This window comes from Hemicordylus capensis, chromosome 4 (assembly GCF_027244095.1).
Source record: "Hemicordylus capensis ecotype Gifberg chromosome 4, rHemCap1.1.pri, whole genome shotgun sequence".
Taxonomy (NCBI): Eukaryota; Metazoa; Chordata; class Lepidosauria; order Squamata; family Cordylidae; genus Hemicordylus; species Hemicordylus capensis.
The window spans coordinates 217,318,977-217,335,861 of record NC_069660.1 but is presented as its reverse complement, the minus strand read 5'-3'; the positions used below and the strand labels follow the sequence as shown (position 1 = coordinate 217,335,861).

At 42.8% G+C, this 16,885-nt stretch overlaps 1 long non-coding RNA gene across 3 annotated transcripts in view; it reads left to right on the top strand.

The window, feature by feature from the left end:
* LOC128324368 (uncharacterized) overlaps positions 1-16,262 on the top strand; it is a 45,239-nt gene extending 28,977 nt beyond the window's left edge. For 2 of the 3 annotated variants that reach the window (XR_008306814.1, XR_008306816.1), the window contains exons 2-5: positions 7,781-7,856; positions 8,235-8,337; positions 14,252-14,293; positions 15,696-16,262. This is a non-coding gene — a long non-coding RNA (uncharacterized LOC128324368). The remainder of the gene's footprint in view (positions 1-7,780; positions 7,857-8,234; positions 8,338-14,251; positions 14,294-15,695) is intronic. The other variant, XR_008306815.1, reaches the window with a different exon arrangement.
* Positions 16,263-16,885: the final 623 nt, after the last annotated feature.

The following is a 16,885-nucleotide window of genomic DNA, read 5'->3' as shown; positions in this document are numbered from 1 at the left end:
GTAGCACCCTAGGTATTCACAAAATTTGGCAGTGCAGAATGTGGCTGTTTTCGTTGCCAGTACCACCAAACACTGTAGCCCAAAGTTCTAAATTGACTTCAGTTCACACACAGAAACCTGCTCAAGCAGGAGTTCTCTCATTCGCTTCACTGCCAGTGAAAGCTTTACATGTGCCACCTTTGGCATAGCAAGGTGTTGTTCTTGATGCTCTGACAAGTGCCATAACTCACCATGTCTTTGCACAAACTGGCTTCAAAGGTTATTCCAGGATGGGATCATCTCACCATAGACAGAGCATTCAGAAGACAGCATTAATACACTTGATAAACTCATAAGGAGTTCACTACATAAACTCTGGTTGCCCAAATAATTATCTGAAGATGTCAAATACAGTCTAATCTTTGAAGCTAAGCAAGCCTCAAGCTGGCCAAAACTTAGATGAGAGACCCCCTGGAAATTCCATCAATATTGTTATAAAAAGCTACCTGGAGGTGCAGGCCTGCTCAACTTAGCCCCCCCCCAGCTGTTTTTGGGCTACAACTCCCATCATCCCCAGCCACAGTAGCCAATAGCTGGTTTTGGACTACAACTCCCATCATCCCCAGCCACAGTAGCCAATAGCCAAGGATTATGGGCGTTATAGGCCAACATCAGCAGGAGGGCTGATGTTGAGCAGGCCTTAGGTAGGTTGACATAAGTAGTGACACTAAGGCTGAGTAGCATGAGCTCTCACCTAATGAGGAAATAAAGTAGAACCAGCATGCTGCCTACCAAAACAAAAGGGGGACAGCTATTTTTAATAAGCCTTCCTTTTCTGTGTACTTAATTAAATTCATATTTACTGTGCATGCACAGCTCGGCCTTTTGTCTTCTTCCCTTCAAAAAGTCAGCATGGCTCATGCAGCGGCTGCAGAATTGCTATGCACCTGGAATGTGCAACTGAAAACAATGGAGCAAGCAGTGAATGAGAAAAAATGGAAGGATTCGTTGCTCCAGTTCAGGTGATGACGCTGATTGCAATGATATCATTTCTTGTGTGCCAGAACTGGAGTCTTTCCCAGGTAGTAAATCTACTCCTCACAGATCACTGAGCCTAAAAACCCTGTTTTGTAAACACTTCAATTCTAGTGATGTGCGTTTCGTTTCGGATACAAAATGTTTTGAGCACAAAACAGGCCATTTCGGCTGCTTTGTAGCCAAAACAAAACACCCAGTGCTCAAAACAGAAAATTTTGTAGCCAAAACAAAACGTCCCTGTTTCGGATACAAAATGTTTTGTTGTTTCAGCTGTTTTGGAGCTCCATTTTGCGATCGCAAAAAGTCTTTCTCCTTCAGTCTCCATTTTGAGTTTTGACATCTGTTTGAATTTGCAGCCCTTCCAGCCCGCAGATTGGCCAGCGAAAGCATGGGCTGATCTGCTGGTAATTGCCTCCTTATTCCTTTTAAGCAAATTTAAGTGTAAATTTTACCCTCATTGGCTAGTGGGGCAGTGTGCATTTACCCTCATTGCCCAGTAGGGCAGCGTGCATTTCATTGTTGTTGTTTCACACTGTTGTGTAGAGATCAATTGCATTTTGGGCAGGAGGGATGTGGATGTGCATGACCTTAGGAAATCTGCCTGATTTTTTCCAAAGCTCTGCTGTTGTTAATGTGTGATGTTGATGTAATTTGGGGTGGATTCGGGGCAGAAAGGGGGTTTTGGGAGCAGAAGAGTGGTTCAGGTGGTAGTGCCCCAATGGGTGCCTGCTGCCACCCAGATTCCAAAGGAATTGGGGAAAGGGCTGAATTTTAAAGAATTTCTGAAGTTGACATGTCTTTGGGGCAGATTCAGGGCAGAAAGGGGGCCTGAGGGTCAAAACAGTGGGTTGAATGGTGGTGCCCTAAGGGTACCTGCCACTTGCCCTATTCCAAAGGAATAGGGCAAAGGGCTGATTTCTTAGAAATTGTTGAAGTTTACACTTCTTCAGGGTCCCCCCCCCCAGGGAATAAAGGAGGTTTCAGAAGACCCATAACTCCACCTGGGGGGCACTGGGGTAGCCGGGAGCGAGTGGTGGTGTAGTGCACACAGGGTGCCAACCACCCCCATAGGTTGCTAACCCATGGGGTGCTGGGTTCTGTTGTTTCTGAGGTGCTCTGAGTATAGATTCTCTGGTAGCATATGAGATTTTCAATGACAAACCATGAATCCCCTCTCACTGGCTACCATAGAATCTGAATCTACACTCAAACATCTCAGAAACAACAGTACCCCATGGGTTAACAACCCATGGGGCTGATTGGCACCCTATGTGCTCTACACCACCACTTGCTCTGGGCCACCCTGGTGCCCCCCAAGTGCAGTTATGGGGCAGGAATTATGGAGGTCCATCATTCCCTATGGGGAAGAACTTTACAGACGCGCAAACTCCATTACATCTTTAAAAATCAGCCCTTTGCCCAATTCCTTTGAAATAATTCTGGCAGCTTCCTTGCCCCCACTGGGCACTACCACCCACCCTACTCTGCTCTGGGTCACCCCTTTCCTCCCAACATGAAGCTATACTTTTGCTGAAACCTCCATTCTTCCCTATGGGAAAAATCCTATACTTCAAAAATTCACCAAAAAATCAGCCCTTTGCCCAATTCCTCTGAAATTTGGGTGGTAGTTTCACCCATTGGGCACTACCACCCCCACCCACTAGTTTTCCCCGGGGCCATTTTTCAAAATCCAAAACGTTTCAGATTCGGATTTTGCAATTTCGAACAAAGAACAAAATTGGGGTGTTTCAGATTGGCTGATTTCGAACAAAGAACAAAACGGGGGTGTTTCAGATTCGGGCCAAAAACAAAACAGAAAAACAAAACAAAACACACAACCCTATTCCATTCTTCATGAGCAGCCTCCCTTCCCACATTCTGGTGATCTTTCAGTCTGCATGCTACCAGGGTGAGTGTGTCTCCTTTATAGCGGCACTTTAAGGTGGGAGTGTACAGCAGGATCCATATCCCTTCCATCACACTTTGTGAAGAAAGAGGGAAGCACTTTCTTAAAAGGAGAGCACTTGACACTGTAAAAGAAGTAATCCACAGCAGGACGCACAGTGTGATTCCTCTCCCTCTGGTGGCAACATGCTTGCCAGGAAAGGGGAAGGGATTACACTGTACAATGTTTAGCACAGAAAATTTCTGGGGGCGGAGGGAGTAGCTTGCCTTGCTGTGAGATCTTCACCTCTTCCAAAATGGCACCTTCTCTATCAGAAATGAACAGCACTAATCTGGACAGGATACAAATGTGTTAAATAATAACATAAAAACAGTAGAAAGAGGACAAGGATAAACATGATTAGTATGTAAAAAGCACTTATTGTGGCTTCCAGACTGATCCTTCAAACTCCTTGCTGCAAAAGGAGTTAGAATTTGCCTCATCCCTAGAAGTGGCATTTTAAGAAGCCATGCTTAATGTTTTTATGTTGTATAACAAAGTAAAACACAGTAGATCCACATGGCCTTGGAAGTTTTCATTCTATTGCATTCCAAAAAGACCTTATCTGAAACACATGTCATTCATAGATTTTGAGCAGGGGCATATATAGGGTAGGGCAGGCAGGGCACGTGCCCTGGGCGCCACTTGAAGGGGGGCGCAAATTCTTAAAATTAATTTATTTTTTTAAAAATGGCCACCAAAAACAAAATGGCCACTGCACATGCTCAAATGGCCTCTGTGGATGAATGGCCACCTCAGTTAGAAAAAGGCACTCCAGCACAATGAGAAGAGGGAGGGATGTAAACACTCACAATGCAAACCCATCCCTTTTCATGTGCTGGACCCAGCAGATGACGTATCACCCAAACTGGCCTTCTGCCTCTAAATATAGGTTAAATTACTTGCATCATCAACAAATTCATCTCAGACTGACTCCACTATGCATGGATGGATTTGCTTTCAGTTAATCCATCTCCTACTCTGCATGCTAACAGACATGGAAAGAGGTTATGGGCAGTGTTGAACCGGTAGCTGGGAGACAGCAACCATCCATTTCTGCACCATATACAAGAGTGATATGGTTTGCCTAATTGTCTATTAACCTTTACCTAAAGATCTAATTATTCCACCTGTGTCTGACTGAATACAAAGGCTACTGTTAATACATACCAAGAAGTATCTTTTATCTGAAGACAGTTTGCTCAGCTTTTGTGCAAGTTTGCCTTTTCCATTAAAACACACTGAAGCATCCATTGAGAAAGCTTAACTAAATTTCCAATTAGTTATTAGTTATCTCACTTTGAGGTGGCATTTTGATGATCACTAAATACTTTTTAAAATTCAGGATTAGGGGATATAGTACATCTCAAGCATCCACATGGTCCCATTTCCAGATCTGAAGTAAATTTTAATGGTTCCAGCTACAAATTTCAGGGAGAATAACCTACATCTGTTCAACACAAGATAACAATCAGTAACAGGGGGAAACCAAGAACTTTCATAAAACAGTCTAATTGCAACACAAAAGAAATACAACAATAATTTAAAAACACCTTAAGCAAACTTCATGTTTTGTGTACTAGCTTGAGTATCTGCCAAAGCAAAAGTACCATGAAAAAATGTCCTATCCTCACAATTAACAAAATATCTGAGTGTTTCCCTCCAAAGTCACACCTCAAAGCTGCTACTTGATGCCAAAGCAAGTATTTGAGGGATTGGACCCCCTCAAAAGAAAAGAGGTGTTTTCATTTAGAAGCACACTTTTTAACAAGAGATTCGCACAAACATTTAGCATAGTCCTAAGGCTACAATCCTAAACATATTTAGTTAGAAATAAGATCCATTCAACTTGATGCAGCACACTTCCAAATAAACATGCATAGGATCAGACTGCAAGGGTCATTATATCCAGGAGTCTATGCTAACTAGTTTCTTCCTCATGGAGTGAACATACTGCTTTAAATCTTAATGACATCTAGGGTTGCAGCCAAGTTAGTCTGTTCCCAAATTTTCATCTCATTGATTTAATTCCCTTCTTCCATTCATTATGCACACACTGATTCTTGGGTAAAGGAAAGAAACAATATCCTGAAGCGGAATGCAGAAAATTGCTCAAGGGAGTACTGTAACTCACAGTACAATTCTAAGCTTATTTTCTTGACACCAAGTCCAGGGGAATTCAATGGACCTAACTCCCAGGTGTGTGTGCTTCAGACTTCAACCTTCGTAGGTCTTTACTCAGCAAAGCTCCTTTTCAAAACCTGCTATGAGTTCTCTTACTGAATTGCCAGCTCGTATAGGCAATAGATGGGATAACTTTTGTAACAAAGATCTTTTGATCATTTCAGACTGTGTCTGAATTTGGTTAGCTAGCATGAAAATGTACCTTGAAAGGAGGAGTCATTTTTTTGATAGCTATATACGTTTTGATAACCATTGCTTCTATTAAAAGGTCTGTCCATCATTTACTAATTTAAAACAACAATACCCCAGCATACACAGAGGCTGTGCACACCAGCAGGGCTGCTCATGTGCAGTGCCAGGATCGAGACCGATGCCAGCACTGCCACCGCTACAAGCCTGGTTTTTAAACTTGGCCTTTAACTGGGGTAAGAGGGCAGGAGCACACCCTGTAACCCAGGGCCGGGGTCGTGTGTATGCTTGGGCTGCATGTAGCCCAAGCATATACAGAGTTGGGTGCCTAGAGCGCCCAACTCCTGGGGGAATCCCCCAATGCACCACGCTAGTCGCATGGTGCCTTTAGGGATTCCTGGAGGCCAGGACTTGCTTAACTGGCCTCCAGTGATCCATGCTGCTGGGAGCAGCATGGATCATGTGGGCATGCAATGGTGCACAGAAGATTCTCTGGGGGGATGGTAGGTTCATCCCTGCCTTCTCCCAGCCCCTCTCATAGTCGTGTACACAACCTTATTGTGTTTTGGAGCTGATAGCTGTTGTGCTAAATCTGGTACTTCAGAGCAGACCCAAGCTCCAGTCTTTTCCATGCTTACACCCCATTCTTGCAGCAACTGATCCATCAGGCATATTTATATTTTCATTTATTTGGACTTGGCCACTGGGTTCAGGTAGCCTTGTTAAAAAGGGATTTGCAGGTCTTTGCAGTGTTACATCCCTGCCAAGCTGGATTCCGGAGACAAGGTCAACGTCTAGGACTCTTTTGTATTAAATGAGCAAGGAAGCTTATATGCATTGCAGATTCCCTGCCCATGAGATCTGTTGTCTAAAACAATCTGTTGAAAAGTGATAGGGTTGAAGTCTAGGCTAGACAACATGCATATGGCAGAGGGTTTGTAATATTCTAAGTAGCATCAACTGTGCCCTCTTGGGTCAACACACAAAGCGTATTGATATATTGTAGTTTAATCCAAAAGAAGGAAGGCTATTTATCAAACCTCTCAAAAACCTCCTTGACTAAAATCTTGTGGCACCCGAATGACTAACAAGTTTTGTTGTAGCATAAGCTTTTGCGGACTGCAGTCCACTTCATAGTGTTATCCTGAGGTGTCAGGTGTGTGTATATATAAATGTATAAGTAGACAGAAAAAGAATAGACAATGGAATGACAATGGCCATGAAATGCAACAAGAAAAGAAAAGCAACATTCACAGCAGCAGGAACTGGTGATAACAGAATCTATCTCATTTTGCTAAATTCATTAACACCTGTAATGTGACTGGAAAACATAGTTTCAATTCAAGCCTGAACAAATAGTATCAAGAGTTTTGATACATTCTAACTAAGTAGTTTCATGCTAAAGTGTCTGTTGGAAGCTTCTTTGTTGAAAATGGGGACTTTCAATACCGGACAAAATCCCTTCTCCACTTCCTTTTCATTTTTCCAGGTCTTTAAAACTAATAAGGGGTTATTGTTTGTAAATGCTGAAACTTTTATCTGCTGTGGCCAACATTCAGATTAATGAAGCGCTGGCACAATGCTATGAAGGAGGGACAATTTTAGTCGATTTCACAACAAACTTTCTTGAACCGCATAAAGAAGGTCACACAGCTAGTCAGTTAACTTAGGCCACCTTCAGACATCACAGGAAACCTGAGACAAACTCACCTCAGGTAGGCCTCCTGTGATGCCTGAATTATCGGAACTGCGGTTCCAGGACCCAACTATGGTCCCGATTCCGACCCCCTGCATCCCGTTGAACCCTCTGCTGCAAGTAAGGTTCATTTACCTAACCAAGGGTCCAGAGGCTGCAGTGTGTCATCTGGTTTGGGAAAGAGGTTTACTTAAACTTCTTAACCTTCAGACTTAAGGGAGGAAGCTCCTCCCACTGCTCTAATTCAATTGGCTGGTGTGGCTTTCCTTCCTTGGTCCAGGGAAGCCTGCACAGCCAGTTCCACCCACTTTGCAGTCGCCTCGACTGCAGATAGTCATCGTCTGGGGAATCAAGTGAAACTGCCCATCTGTTGAAGCCACACCTACAGGAATGTCTGAAGGAGGCCTTAATAGTAACTGTGCTTTTCATTCAGGAACAAACCCTTTGCTGTTTTCCTAACTAAGAATTCTCTATCACAGTGACTAGAAAGCACAGAAAGAATATTTTTTTAATCTTTGTGCACATTATAGCCTTGTTATAAAACTGTGCATAACTTTTATAAGACCACAATCACTCAGCTTTACTAAACCAGAGTATAATCCTTCACCAAATAAGTGTCTTGTATTATGAAAAAAAAATTGTTGTCCATGGATTGTATTGAAAAGAGCAAAGAGTGTTGGTAGGTAAAAAGAATAATTTCCAGCCCTTGTTACTCAGACCATTAATAAAAATATTGTGTGTTTTTGAAGCAGAGGGTGAGGAAGATGAACCTGATTCTGAAGAAATGCATCTGATCTGAGCTTGAATTTGCTGGCTAAAAATCAGGTTTATATTCTCCTAATTCAATTTTTTTCTAGATTCCCAATTATGGATGCTGTTGAATTTAGGAATAAAAGTGGGGGACACAAGGTGTAAAAATATTGAGTTTGGCACATTGATAAATTGACATGAATGTTTAAAATGCCTTTCAAAAATCAAATTTGAAATGCATTAAAAAAATTAATCCTATTTGTCATTCCCTGAACATGGCACCTTGAAGCCAGTACAACAATAAGAAAATGTTCAAAAGTGTTTTTTTTAAAGGTCAAAGCTACATTCTGAAATTTTGCCATTTGTACAAAATGTTGTTTTGCCCCTAACCAGTGTGTATGTGCTGCACATTCTGAAATGACAGTAAAATATACTTCTGTATATTCTGTGCAGGTGTGCCTTGCCTTGTCCAGAGACAGGGCAGAAGGAGAGAGAGAACCAAAGCTTCTCCAGCTGGGCTGACTCTGCTATTTTGTTCTGCCCCACTCACTAGCAGGTATAACTTGGCCAAGCTTGGCAGAGGCACTGGCCCTGGGGGAAGGAAGGAGAAACAGAACCAAAATTCCTCCAGCTGGACTGATTCTGCCATTTCTTCTGCCACACCCATTTGCAGCTACTGCATTTATGCACCCTAAGAAATGATATCCAGGACTTACAGAAACAGCTCATATAGATCTTTAAAATGTAGTACATTTATATACTGCCCCATACAATAAAAGTCCCTGGGCGGTTCACAATATAAAACCATTAAAACATTAACAATTTAAAATACAATAAAAACTCTAAAAACCAAAGCTTTAGAACTATAAACTAAAAAGCCTGACTAAACAGGTACATTTTTAGGTCCTTCTTAAAAACATTCAGAGAAGGAGAGACTCTAATTTTGTTAGGAAGCGTGTTCCAGAGTTCCGGGGCAACTCTAGAAAAGGCCTCATCTCAAGTTGCCATCAACCGAGCCGGTGGAGACCGCAACCAGACTTCCCCAGATTATCTTAACAGGTGGTGGGGTTGATGAAGAAGAAGGCAGTCTCCTAAATACCTAGGGCCCCAAGCCATTTAGGGATTTATAGGTAATAACCAGCACTTTGTATATCGCCCGGAAAATTATTGGCAGCCAGTGTAGTTCTTCTAAAATTGGTGTAATATGATCTCTTTGGGCAACCCAGGAGACCAACCTGACTGCTGTATTCTGTACTAACTACAGTTTCTGAACTACGTACAAAGGCAGCATTGCAGTAGTCAGGTCTAGATGTTACCAGCATATGCACCACTGTTTTAAGGTCATTTGTCTCCAGAAATGGACGTGGCTGGTGAATCAGCCAAAGCTGATAGAAAGTGCTCCTGGCCACTGCTTCAGCCTGAGAAATCAGGGAAAGGTTTTGGTCCAGAAGTACTCCCAGACTACATACCTGCCCTTTCTGGGAAAGTGCAACCCCATCCAGAACAGGCAGATCTAAACCACTTCCTCAGTCTCGACCTCCCACAATGAGTACCTCCATCTTGCTTGGATTCAGCCTAAGTTTGTTCTTCCTCATCCAGCCCCTTACTGCCCCTTACTGCCTCCAGGCAGGCATTTAAGGAAGTTAGGCCATTTCCTGATGAAGCTGTCATGGAGAAATAGTCATCAGCATACTGATAACACCCTGCACCAAATCCCCTGATGACCTCTCCCAGCAGTTTCATGTAGATGTTAAAAAGCATACCAGAGCTCTTGTTTTGAAGAGGAACAATCTCCAAGTGACACCATCTGGAACCTACCCAAGAGGTAGGAGTGGTACCACTACAAAGCAGTGCCTCCCACTCCCAACCCCTTCACGTGCCCCAGAAGAATACCATGGCCGATGGTATCGAAAGCCACTGAGAGAGCCAAAAGTTTCAAAAGAGTCAAACTCCCCCAGTCAATTCCTAATTGGAGATCATCCAACAGGTCAGCCATGGCCATCTCCACCCCTTAGCCCACCCAAACGCCAGTTTGAAATGGATTCAGATAATCTGCTTCCTTCAAGACAGCCTGTAGCTGAGATGCCACCACCCTCTTGATCACCTTGCTCAACCATGGGAGATTGGAGACAGGCCTATAATTACCCAATTCTAAGGAATCTAATGCAGGTCTTTTCAAGAGTGGTCTAATAATTGCCTCCTTGAGACAAGGAGGCATCCTGCCCTCCCTCAGAGAAGCATTAATGATCTTAACAAGGCTGTCTCCAATAACCTCACTGCTAAATCGTATAAGTCATGTTGGGCAAGGGCCGAGAGAACAGGTGGTAAGGTACAGTGTCCCAAGTACCTTGTCCACATCCTCAGGAGTCACAAAGTGAAATTGATCCAATTTAATCACACAAGAGGAGCTGCTGGTCACCTCCAGAATAGATTCTGCAGTAACTGGAGCATCTAGTTCAGCTTGAATATGAGATATTTTGTATGCAAAATGTCACAACGGGTAACTGATGGATCCAAATACTCATACGGGGAGGAGGGACATCTTCTAGCCCTCTCACAACCCTAGACAACTCCGCTGGATGTGAGCTGGCAGAAGCAATGCAGGCAGAAAAGAACAGTTTCTTTGCTGCATGCATTGCCGGATCATAGATCTTCAAATGCACTCTTTGTTGTAATCTGTCGGATTCAAGCCAGGTCTTTCTCCACTTGCACTCGAGCCATCTGCCTTGCCACTTCAGCCCCCATAGTTCTTCTGTATACCAAGGCACTAATTTAGAAGTGGGTCAGAGAGGGCACTTAGGAGCAATCATGTCTATTGCCATTATTCTCAGTCTGAACCAGGGCATCAACAGAATCTCTGGCAGAACCAACCTTAAAACCTTCTAAGGTTTTTTGGAATCCTATGGGATCCAATAGCCATTTTGGGCGGATCATCCTATTAGGTCCTTCACCCCTGCTGAGGAGGGTTGAGGCTGCGAGTCCAACCTTAAACAGATGGTTGCCCGTCCATGACAATGGGGAGATCACAGGAGTCCCCACCCCTGGAACACCTTCCTGATCAAAGCAAAAAACCAAAATGAAAATGTGGCCAGCAATGTGTGTTGGTGCTGAGACCACCTGGGATAGGCCCATAGTTGTCATGGTCGCTATGAACTCCTAAGCTGATTCTGACAAATTGGTCCCAAAATGAACATTAAAGTCCCCCAGAACTACCAGTCTGGGAGACTCCAACATCAGCTCCACAACCAAGTCAGTCAGCTCAGTTAGGTACTCTTTGGGAAGCGAGGTGAGCAGTACACCAACAGAAGTTCCAGTCTATCCTTGGTCTCCAGATGTAGGTACGCACATTCAATATACGCCAATTCCCTGACAGGAACCCTGGTACGAGAGATATTAGCCTTATGTACCACAGCCACTCCTCCTCCCAGCCCATTTCCTCTCACCTGCTCTATCCAGGTCTCTGTAATACATACCAGGTCAGCTCCATCATCCACAATCAAATGATGGATGATTTCTCTTTTATTTTGAACTGAACTGGCTTTATAGAGAAGCAAGGTGAGGTTCTGTGGGGGTTTGGTACTGCTCCCCAAGGTCAAAGAGCTGTCAGGGAAGCTGGAAGGGGTAACAGCTATTATGTTTCTGATCTCCCTTCCCCTGTAATGGCCTGCTACTCTGCCAACTCCACATCTTCCTCTATTCCCCACCACCACTGGAATCACCCCAGAAGCAGTGAACATGCTCCCCCACAACTCCAGGTTCACCAAAACACCTGCATAGTCTAGCAAATAAACAGAGGAGTTCTTAAAGCAGCAGCATAACTTGCCTCAGCCCTCTGTCCCACCCTTGAAGCCTGCTCCTAAAGGCCGGCCCCCTTTGATGGCTGGCTTCGGCAACTGCCTAAAGGCAGCCCCGCCCAGTGGCCCGCTGTCAGCTGCACAATCGGCTGCACCCCTGGCACAGCCCCTGATATATAACAAATCTCATTAATAGGACAGAGTCCAGTTCTCTTTTTTCAGCTTAATAGTAATATCAATCTTATCAAAGCTGTTGCCAAGCATTATGAAACTTCTAGATTTTTTTTTAAACTCCTGTATACATTCGGCTGTTGCTTCCTGCTCTCAGGAACTGGTGATATGTAAAGCTAGAAGATCCAGATATAATATAATAATGTCTCACATGTCTACACATCTGTAGCCCTGTTTAGACATTATTTTGTAAGAGATGTAAAGATGTCTGTACACTTGTACATATTTTGGGGTGTCTGACCACCATATCTGTATTCATCTTAAAAATGAACCTGGGTAAAGGTCTCTCGAATGCATGATACAGATAGGAAGTGAACTGTGTTCAAAAACATATGAATAACTGTATATGTGTACAAATCTTCCTAAAGTAGCAGGAGTCACCTGTGCGCACTGTACACAGATTGAGCAAGTGCTGAACATAATGTGTGAATAGGGCTTGAATCTCTGGGTGGTTTTTTTACAATATAGTTATAAAGAAAATTCTTCATGCAAGTGAAACGCAGAAGACTTTTGTTCTATGAAAAGAAAAATCACAAACTGAGGTTTGTCTTTTGATGGAAGGGGAGCTGCAATCTCATGTACGTTTGTGACTCCTGCTACTTTAGGAAGCCACCGGTGGCCTTGTCATCAGCCATTGCATTAATTCACACCCACCTCAGACCTATTTGCATGCCTAGTTACCTTCCTCACTTCAAGGAAGAAAAATGCTCAGCAAGCAACAGGTCAAGAATGAATGTGAGATAAAAGAGTTGAACAATACCACTCTTGTCTGGAAAAACAACTGAGAGTAGGTTTGAGGCAAATTATCCAAATTATAGCACAAGCCAAAAAGAAGAATCTTGCTCATTAGTTAGGACTCTCCCATTTTTAGGCAAGATTTCCATATGTCTCTCCTGCACTGTAAATAATCCAAAATTCTCTTGTAAGTATACTACCAATTCCACTAGTCTTCACAATAGTATAGGCCTCGCTTCTTCAGAGGTCAAGTAAACAAGCTTTATGGTAAAAATTTACATACAACATCAAGAGCTTCCGATACAATCGGTCATGTTACTATACTGTTAACACATAGGCTACATCCGCATGTAACTTGAAACCAGAAGCTGCTGGACCAGCAGTTTCAATTTTAAACTATGAATCTCTTCACAGACATTCGTTCAACCATGGTCCAGCAACCTCCTGAATCAGGACAAGGGAGCCCCTCCCTCTTCCTGGTCCGCCAAGGCCACATCCAAGCAAGTTCCATAGCTCTGGCATTGTCAGACTGTGGGCAAGGCATCAGAATATGACCAGGGCAGCTGCCACTCGTCATGCTCTCCAAGGGGGTGTGCCAAGCACGATCAGACCTTTTCAGAAAAGGCTGCCTGCCCTTGGCATGGAAAGGGCATTTAATTCCTTTAAATGCCGTGCCGTGCCAGCATGTCTTCTGACAGTGATTGCACCACTAACCTCCTAAGAGTCCCTATACATAACTGTCCCACACAAGCACAATTTCTGGGGCGGGGAGTCTTAGGGGGGACACTTTTTCCCTGTTTCTCAGGAAAGGGAAGGGAAATGATGGCTTCCTAGGAGGGGATATTTATATGACGGAGGGCAAAGGATCCTGGGGTTCTGTCTTGCTGCGTCCTAGGATGCTCTTGTGAGGGCTCACCCTCGCAAAGCAGTCCATGCAGAGCAACCCACACTGCTGCTCCCCTGGCAGCTCGCTGGCGGGCAGGGCTAGCACTCTCATGAGAGGACCAGATTACTGCAGATGACCTTCGGGCAAAACATCCTTGGTCTTCCATCAGACTGTGTGCTAATGAACTGAGCTGACCCATAAAAGGGGGTCCCGCTTGTGTGGGCCCGCCACTCCCTGGTTAATGATACAACTTTTGCATTGCTACCCCCTCCTCCCCAGGGAAGCCTTAAAGTGTCCCAAAAGAAATGGGTAAGCAGGCAATTTTTAACAAATGTTTAACTTTTTCCCGAAAGTGGGGGTTTGTTAAAAATTGCCAGCTTGCCCATTTATTTGCTTGTGACTTCCAAACAAGCTCCACTGGATGACTGCAAACTTTGTTACAGTACTTAACTGTACTGCCTGGTCTTTTAAGTTTAAACTTTATTAATCTTTTATTTTACATTGTATCTATTTTATTAATGTTGTGAGCCACCCCAAGCAGTAGTGTACTGGAGGGGCAGGGTATAAATATTTTAAATAAATACATGCTTAAGACTGACCGTCCCCAGCACAGTACTTCCAGTGACTGTTGCTGGTGCCTGGCTTATGTTTCTTTTTAGATTGTGAGCCCTTTGGAGACAAGGAGCCACCTTATTTATTAATTTATTATTTCTCCATGTAAACCGCTTTGGAAACTTTTGTTGAAAAGCAGTATATACATATTTGTTGTTGTTGAATGCCTATTGTTATTTTCCCCCTTCCTTTGTATACTTGATGTCTTGCAGAAGAATGTGGGGACTTGCTTCATGAAAAGTGCTACTTCCAAGGTGAATGAATGTTCCATCTGCATTAACTATATCACTGATGCTCCGTTCACTTCACACATGAAAGTCTTCACCTGAAGTTGCAGTCACAAATAATGAAGATGCATGTGTGAACTAGAACTAAATGGATGCATAATTTAAGCGCATTTATTTAAGAGTGCCTTATATTACAATTAAAGGGTCTCATTTTCAGATAATTAAGGATAAGATTAAGAGGTAACTAATGTACCACATTTGTATCTGCTTCCTGAGGGCACATTATCAGTCACCAGAAAAGAATAGGCTATCTAAACTATCAAGGCCCAGCTTATTGCACTGCAGCATACATACACATACCACTCTTCATAAAACTGTGATAAGCAAGGGGTCTGATAAATATTTAGTCTGACACTTGTGCTAAATGGAATCTAAATGAAAATAAGAAGCCAAATGTACCAGTTATACGCACTATGATTGACTACTCTAGAGAAATGTCAGGGTGTATAGATTTGCCATGAGAAAAGTACTTAATATTTAAGGGAGCCTTTAACAAGGCTCTGAACTTTTCTCCCAATTAATTATTCATTCACAAAACTTTCCTGCTTTATAATATTCTAAACAAATTATCTGTGGGTTTCTTTCTTTCTCCCACTCTCATACATTTTAGCACAATCAGTGTAGTATAATAGTGTGCCCACTTTTAAAACACAAAGCAAAACAAAAACCCCTTCAACCTCCCACAACTTTCCCCAGTTGTACATTTGATGCTTCCTGGTGCCATCAAGCAAACACAAATCAACAACAAGCACATTCTGTCGAAATGTTTAGCTAAATGGAACCAAAACAGTCACAGTTCACTATTTCATAAATACATTAATTAGAAGTGTCTCCAAATAGCATGTGATTTTGAATTATTAACATAAAATACTGCATTATAAATGACTGCAAATTGCATTCCGAGAGCTCTCCATGCTTAATTTATTATGCCGTAGGAAAATTTGCAAATTACTTCACTGTTTTATATTTAATGGATAGTTTTATATGTATATTGTTTCATTAAGATAAAATTAAATCACAGTGTACATGTTATAGGCCTTTCCAGTGACATAAATGTCACTAGAGACCCTCACACTTTGTCAGGAGAGACATGTGCGTCTGTCACTATGTTGGCTTGATAAAGAAGGACGGATTGGCTTTAAGATGCTGCAGTCCTTAACCACAAATCCTCATTTTGCCCAGTGTCCTCACTCATTCCTTCCTGAACTCAAACTCAAAGTTTATAAAGGCTTTAATAAAGACTCTCTAAACATTTGAATCAAATTACTCATGGGATTATTGTTTCTAATAAGCCCACACATGTGTAAAAACCAAATGCATGCTTCAGTTACATGCACAAACCAACCTGGAATAATCTGCTGTTTTACAGGATTGGACCAATGGAACTGGTGAAGAAAGAAAAAGGTCTGGTCTACAGAAACTCATTGAGGAGATGATGGCCCATATTCCTCACCTAATTTAGAAGACCAACCTCACATACTCTAACATGATACCTCTCATTCCATCACTGGTTAGAATGACCTAAACACCTCCCTGTCTGAATATTTCTTAACTGTTCATTTTACAAGGTGAACTGAAAATCCCTGTCAAGATAACATAGAATTAGTCAGGGCTTCAAAAACTGACGACTGCCAGCAAGGAAGACCTGCCTCCATCACAGGCTGAGTGAACTCCACCAGTTCAGTCCCACTCCCTTGCTTTTGAAGTCCTCGGTTGGAACTGCCACCTAGAAGGCAGTTCCAAAGGGCAACACCAGAGAAGACCAAAGACAAGGCAGCATGAATGATCTTGCAGCCATCTGAACACAATGCTATTGCGTTGCATGACTTATTGCCGTTTTATTATGATAATTTTTATAAGCTGCTTTGAGAACCTCTTGGGGCTATAAAATGGAATATAAGTATTTTAAATAAATAATAAACAGTGTTCTCCCTAATATCCCACAACGGATTTCACCAGTGATTATTTTTTCTCCTGCCATAGCTTTCAATACACAAAATTATATTAAGCATTCAATATCACTTCTTTTCATATGCTGCTTTGGAAAACTTTGGATAGTAGAATGAGAGTGATAAAATAGGCTCTGGCCCACAAAACATTATGCCACAATAAATTTCTTTAAGTTGCCACAGGACACATTTGTTGTTCTCTCTCTAAAGGCACAAGTCTTATCTACAGCACTAAACCAGAGCCAAATATGACAGAAAAGAGTAACAGAAAAAAGGGCAGGCTCCTTGTATTTAAAGTAGCAATTTTGCAAACCCATCTTGATTGTCTGAGGGATTCCTATTAATCATTTGATGAGCAGAGGCACTCTTACCCCTGGACTTCGGGGCTGAAGTCCAGGGCCTGCACAGCCCCTGGGGGCCTCCAAATTCCTCTTTAGTCTGTCCTGGGTAGTGTGGTTGCCTGGCTGAGCATGATGATGCTTAATTTGCAGGGGAGAGGGGCCTCCAAAAGCCTTTAGGTCCAGGCTCCAATATCACCTGGGTGCACCTCTGTTGATGAGTTAGGAGAAAGAACTTCTGAACACCTAATCACCAGGAGCTTATAAAATCA